The 6,000-nt window shown below is 64.1% G+C and overlaps 1 long non-coding RNA gene across 1 annotated transcript in view; it reads left to right on the top strand.

Annotated features, from left to right (window-relative positions):
- Positions 1 to 2,682: 2,682 nt before the first annotated feature.
- Positions 2,683 to 6,000, top strand: part of LOC147826154 (uncharacterized) — a 28,747-nt gene continuing 25,429 nt past the window's right edge. The window contains exons 1-2 of the long non-coding RNA XR_015439273.1: positions 2,683 to 2,998; positions 4,439 to 4,554. This is a non-coding gene — a long non-coding RNA (uncharacterized LOC147826154). The remainder of the gene's footprint in view (positions 2,999 to 4,438; positions 4,555 to 6,000) is intronic.

The following is a 6,000-nucleotide window of genomic DNA, read 5'->3' as shown; positions in this document are numbered from 1 at the left end:
ACCTAAGAGTGAAGGTGGGAACCAACTGAGCACTGGGTCCTAGAGCTGTGGGTGTGATTGAGCAAAGTGTAGAGATTTCTCAGAAACCTCAAGATGCAATAGAGAATTCAGCCCAGAGCAGCATTTAGGCTGGTGGCTGGAGCAGGGGTCGGAGAGGAAGGAGGGTTAATTGGGAATTTTACACCCTGGCATCTGCTAACCTTCCTGGGCCCAGAAACCCCATGCTCCGGATCTGAACCCCAGCCCCCCAATTTTCAGTGTTTATTTGGATCGATTCGATTCTTCTGCTCTCCAAACGCTGGTGTCCTGGGCACGGCTCTTTTTATAGCCACTCTCCCGAGGGATCCTCGGACAGCCCAGCTGTCCCAGCTTGGCCCAGTGTGACGGTGCACGAGAGGGAGGAAGAGGTCCTTCCACCCTTGTGCAGAGCTGCATCTTCTCATCTCAGTGCTTCTGGGGTTGTGAGGCAGGCGGCTCCAGTTTCTTGGGAGAGAAGCCTCAGGGTGCTCCCGGGAGCCAGCTCTGCCTCCCCTGTGCTGCACTTGGCTCATGGCCTGCTGCTCAGGAGGGCGCCGGGGTACAAGCAGGTCTCTGTGGCAGGCGGCCTGCTGGGACTGACAGGCAGGGAAGAAAGGCCTGGGTTGGGCAGAGCAGTCTGGTCTCCCAGGGGCCAGAGGAAGGTTTCAGGTGGAGAAGGGAACCCACAGGGAGGCCGGGGCCACTCCTGGCGGCAGTGTGGGAGCTGGGCGCCTCAGCTGTGTCCACTGCAGCTGGTAGAGAAGCTCCCTTGGTTTAGGGTGCCGGCAGGCTTTGGAGATGAGATGGAAAGTGGTAGGAGCCAGGCTACATTTGGGGTGTAGGGTGAGGCGCGGGGCCCTGAGGACCTCCGAAGCACCCCCCACCGTCACTCTGCTGGAGCCAAGGGCACTGGGCAGAGCTGGGGCCCATACACACCCGCAGGAGGCGCCCACAGGGCCTGGAGGGGCACCGGGCACAGGCGATGGGGAGGGTACGGCCGAGGGCTGCAGGAGGCGCGGACCCAAGGCCCTGAGGTCCCAGGCCAAGCCTTGGACAGGCGATCAGAGGGGAGTCGGCGGCTCTCGGGAAGCGCCCTGGAGGTCCTGACCCAGCCGGGGTCTGGTTTTCTCTGTCTGGTCCCTTCTCCCGGTGCCCTCCCTCCCCCAGATAAATAAATATCTCCCAGGGCAGCAGCCTAGGCGGGGCGCCGGGCCCTGGGCGCCCAGGGATGGACCAACTTCCTGGCGCATCAAACCCGGCCCAGTCTCCCCGTCGCGCTCAGGATGAGGGCCACGCTCACTTCTCTTCAGAAAAGGAAGCGCTGCGCTTCCAAAAATATAAATCAGCTCTGACGTCCAAATACTTCTTTTGTCCTCCAGCATCCTCTGTGGGGATAAATAAAACGTGCTCGGCGCCCAGGGGCCGACTGGGAACCTGGGGCTCCCAGACTCCGCCTCCGGGGCGCTGCCCACGGGGGCTTCTCCGTCCCAGCCCCCGGCCTGCAGCCGGGCCTTGTCCGGCCTGGGTCTGCAGCCTGATTCTCTGTCCCAGGACTGCGGCGGGGGTGGGGGGGGGGTGAGGCTCCTTCCGGAAGCCAGAAGCCAAAGCGGGAAGCCCAGGCTTGCTTGCCTGGCAGGATGGGGCCAGAGAGGAGGCCATGAAACCCCCTGCGCCCTAGACAAGCTTGGTCCCTCACCTGGGCCGACTGCCCTGCAGGTTCGCACCACCCTGTCCCCGACTGACTGGACCCGGGGCAGCCTCCAACTCCAGGCCGCCCTTGTTTGGGGCGGAGTAGGGGGACGTCTCCCTCCCTGAGAGCTTTGTAGGGCCTGGATCTCCAGAGGCCGGAGTGAGGGGTGTCGCTCCCTCACGGCCGCCCTCAAGACTTTCTCTCCAGTTTGACAGGTTTTCACCTGGGGCTTGGGAAGAAATCTACTGGGGTCACCCGTAGGCAGCGGGGCGGTGCAGAAGGCTCAGCCCCCAGAGGATGGGGCCAGGCAAAAGGCCGGGCGAGGAGCTGGCTGAAGGGCGCCTGCGCCTCTCCGCACCTCCAGCCCAGACGCCGCGGGACCCGGAGCCCTCGGCCTTTCAGCTTTTCGTCCCCAGCGAATCCCCCGGGCCGGCCTGACAAGCTCTGCGGGCTGGAGTCCGCGCCTGCCGGGCGTCCCCTCCTCTGCTCCCCGAGCCCCCTCTCCAGGGCTCCTCATGGACGCGCTGCCCGGGACCCGCCGCAGGCCTGGACGCGCCCTCCCTTTCCTGCCACCCTCGCGGCCCGACGGTTGCGCTGCGGCGAGGACGGGGCTGGAGCCAGCCACAGCCACGCCGTCCACCTGGAGGCCGCCCGGGGCCTCCCGGAAACGCGGAGCAGGGCCGGAATCCCAGCGCGGGGCCGCACCGCGCCCCCTCCACCTGCCCGCAGCCCGCCCTGCGCCCCAGCGCCCCTGCGTGCTTCTGCTCGGGGTTCTGGGCGAGGCAGCTCCGCGGCCTGGCCTCGGTGTCCCCCAGCGGTGGAAAAGCGGGCCGGGAAAGGCTCGGCGGCGCCCTTGGAGGTCCCCGGAGCTCGCGGTCCCGTTCTGCGTCTCCGCGTCCGCGCCTCCCGCACCCGGCTCCCGCAGTTCTCCCGCCTGCCGCTGGGTGGCGCCGGGCTCTCGGGAATCGCGGCTGCCGCAGGCCGGGCTGTAGCTGTCACCTGCTCCGGGGCTCCCGGTGCCGAGGCCACCGCTGCGCGGGCGCTCGCGTCGCCGCCTCCCGCCTTCCCTGCCGCGCCAGGCCGCTCTGGGCGCACGCGGGCCGGGTCCTTCCTCGAAGTTCCTTCGCCTCGGGGCGGGGCAGAGGCGCGGCACCTCCCAGCGTTCGGCCTAGAGCTGCGGTCTGGTAGAAAGCAATCGATGGGAGGAAGGACCGAGCACCCAGCACCCGGAGACACCGGTTCGGGTTCCGGCGGTTCTGCAGTGATCGCTGTGTCTCGGGGAAGTCGAAGGTGGGTTTCTCTCTGGACCGCAGCGGTCTCCTGCGGGAAGCAGCCTCTTGTCTTCCAGAGTCCATGGCGACAGGAAGATGATATTTGCTTCCCTTATCTCTCCCCTTTTAAGGCAGGGTCTTGAACTCACTGTGGAGCCCAGGCTGGCCTCTTGGCGATCCTCCTGCCTCAGCCTCACTCTTTGTAAGGGGAGACTTTGCCTCTCCTCGAACTTGTCCTGGTGGAAGTCTGCAAACAAAAGGGGGACTCGGAGGTTCGTTTTGGGGCGGGCCGGATCCAAAGGGGAGGCCGGAGGCAGCCGGAGTTCGGCTCCTCCAGGCTGCTGGACTCCAAACCAGAGACCTTGGGCCTGACTCTGCCACAGGGCGTCTGCAAAGGAGCTGGGCTTCGCCTTGTATGAGATAAGACATTCTCCATGGCAACCAATTTAAAAAAAGAACCTCTGAAAATTAGCTTTATCGAGATGAAATTCACACACAGGGAAATATATCTATTTTAAGTGAAGAGGTTGCGTTTTCATTTTTTATCTTTTTATATTTGTTAGAATGGGAAGTTTCATAGCATACCTATAATGTAAGTGGAACAGTTTATCAAGGTTTTGCTGCACTTGGCTCTTTTAGATCTTCTTTTTTCATCTTTTTGTCTTGAAATATTTCAGAGGTAGACTGTGTGTGGTGCTGAGGATTGAACCCGGGAGCTTCACACTGAGCTACGCCCTCGTGCCATTCCACCCCCCAACCCTTTTTTAAATTCTGAGACAGGCTCTGTCAGTTTCCCAGGCTGGGCTTGAACTTGGGTCGTCCTGCCTCAGCCTCCCAGAGTGCTAGGATTATAGATAGGGCTGTGCCACATGGGCTAGACATTGTGTTTTAAACTCTCTCCCTGTTCCTCCACCCCTCGCCCTCCGGGTCTTGCTCCCTGCACCTCAGCTTGGTCACGCCTTCCCCAGGGGACTCAGGATCAGGCTGAGACGCGGTGCTGGATGAGACTTTGCCTGCGGGACTCTCCACTCTGCCGCTCCAGCCCTCGGCGGGTCACGCCAGGCCTTCCTGGCTTTCCACTGGCAGCTGAATCCTGGATCCTGGGCGAAGCTGACACTTTCCCCTCCGTCGCGCTCCCTGGGGCTGGGTTTGTGCAGTCGCACTCGTGTGCCAGATCACACACGAAGCTCACGCGTGTCCTCGCGACTCTGTGCAGGCATGTTCGTATGTGTGTGCATGTGTCTCCATGCGCGCCACGCAGGGCTCTTGAAATCGGTCATCCGGGACGGCGGGCACCTGAGGAAGAAGCGTCAGTGTTGCAGAGTTTGGGCCAGGCTGGAGGGGCAAAGGGGCTGGGAAGTGAGTCCGGAAGACCCCCCTCACAAAGCCAGGACCCCGGGCAGACATTTCCCAAGTATTTACTGATTTGTCTCATTTTTCTGCTCCTCAAACAATGCAGGTTGCCGTTGGAGTGGTTCCCTTGCTCTCCATATGACCCTCAGCAGGTGAAGGGCGGTGTGGCTCTCGAATGGCCAGGTTCTCAGTTTGACAGTTGCACCTGCTCCCAGTCTTCCGGTGAGTATTTAATGTCGCTAAGCCTCTCTCCCTCCCTCCCTTCTTTATAAAATGGGAAAGATAAAAAGTGCCCCTCGCACAGTGACTATGAAGATGAAACCATGGAGGTCCTAACATTCTGACATATGCACATGTATTCTGTTATTTCCGGCCAATAGTTTTCAGGCGTTCTGTAGATTTCACGCACACGCGCGGTCTTTCCTTCCAGGTGCCGCCTCTTATAAACTCGCCGGTTTTGTGCTTCATGAGAAAGAGAACGGCCTGCAGCCTGCAGGTTGACGCCCGTGTGCCGCCGCGCCTCTGCCTCCAGTCTTGGGCGTGGGCGTGGGCGTGCACGGCCCCGAGCGAGGGCCGGGGGCGGGGAAGCAGCGATTTCGCCGGTCGGTCGGGGTCGCGCGGACGAGAGGTGTCCGACTCCTTCCCTTCGCAGCACGGGGTGGGGGTGGGGGGAGACGCATTGGCCCGCAGCTCGGTGGGGGCGTCCGGCCCGCAGGCGCTCGGAGGGCGCGGCGGTGAGGGCGGGTGCGCGTGTGCCCGCGGGAGTGGGCTCCACGGGGTGGGCGTGGGCCCCGTGGACCTGCAGGAGCAGCGGGCGGAGAGGCCAGGCCATTTGTCTCCGGATCCGAAGGAAAAGGGTGCTCCGCGGGGAGGCGCGCACGCGGTGGGCCCTGGGGCCTAGGTGTGCGCCCCGATGGGCACCGGGCAACAGGCACCGGGTGGGCAAGGCAGCCCCTTGGGTTTGTTTGAAGCGCGAATTTCCTCTTCCGGGCGGGCTCTGGGTGTCGGAGGAGGCGCGGCGGGCGAGGCCTCCAGGGCGCGAGGGCCGGGCGGGCAGCGCAGGCTCAGCCGCTGTGGAAGGGATGCGAAGCTCGGGCGCCCTGGCTGGCCGCTGTCTGCTTCTCCTCCCTCCCAGCTCAGTGCACTCCGCCACCGGTTCGGGCCTTGAGCCTTTACCGGGCTATGTGCGCCCGGCCGGCCGCAGTGACCCAGGCGCAGGCAGGCGGAGGACTGGAGCCCAGGTGTCCGCCGGCGCCCAGCCCTTCCCGGCCGCTGCTGGAGACCCGCGGCGCCTGCTTCAGCCCTAGCCAACCCGCTGCTGCTGGTGTGTAAGATCAGGAGTCGGAGACCAGCAAGGAGAAAGCAGGGCGGCGGGCCCAGGAGGGGGCTGAAGCGCCAGGAGGGGCGGGCGGCGAGGCTTCCTTCGGGAAGGGCCGGCGCCTGTGTCGCCGCTCCTCCCGCCTCGGAGGCCCCGCGGTCCCCCTGCGTAGGGGGCCGGTCCCGCTGCTGCCTTCTTTCCTAGCGGGGCTTGGCCAGCGGTTTCTCCCCGCTGCCCTGTCGTGGCCAGGTTCTGCTGCCGCGGGGAGAAGCGCGGGCCTCTGAAGGGGGAACTCGAACCCCGAACCCCGCTGCGCCCGCCCGCAGGCCCGGCCTGGAGGAAGGGTCCGG

This window comes from Heterocephalus glaber, unplaced genomic scaffold, assembly GCF_053883595.1.
Source record: "Heterocephalus glaber isolate CG9 unplaced genomic scaffold, H.glaber_assembly_v1.0 deba00001472, whole genome shotgun sequence".
Classification (NCBI taxonomy): domain Eukaryota; kingdom Metazoa; phylum Chordata; class Mammalia; order Rodentia; family Bathyergidae; genus Heterocephalus; species Heterocephalus glaber.
Note: the sequence above shows the minus strand (reverse complement) of the source record. Positions and strands in the feature narration are given on the sequence as shown.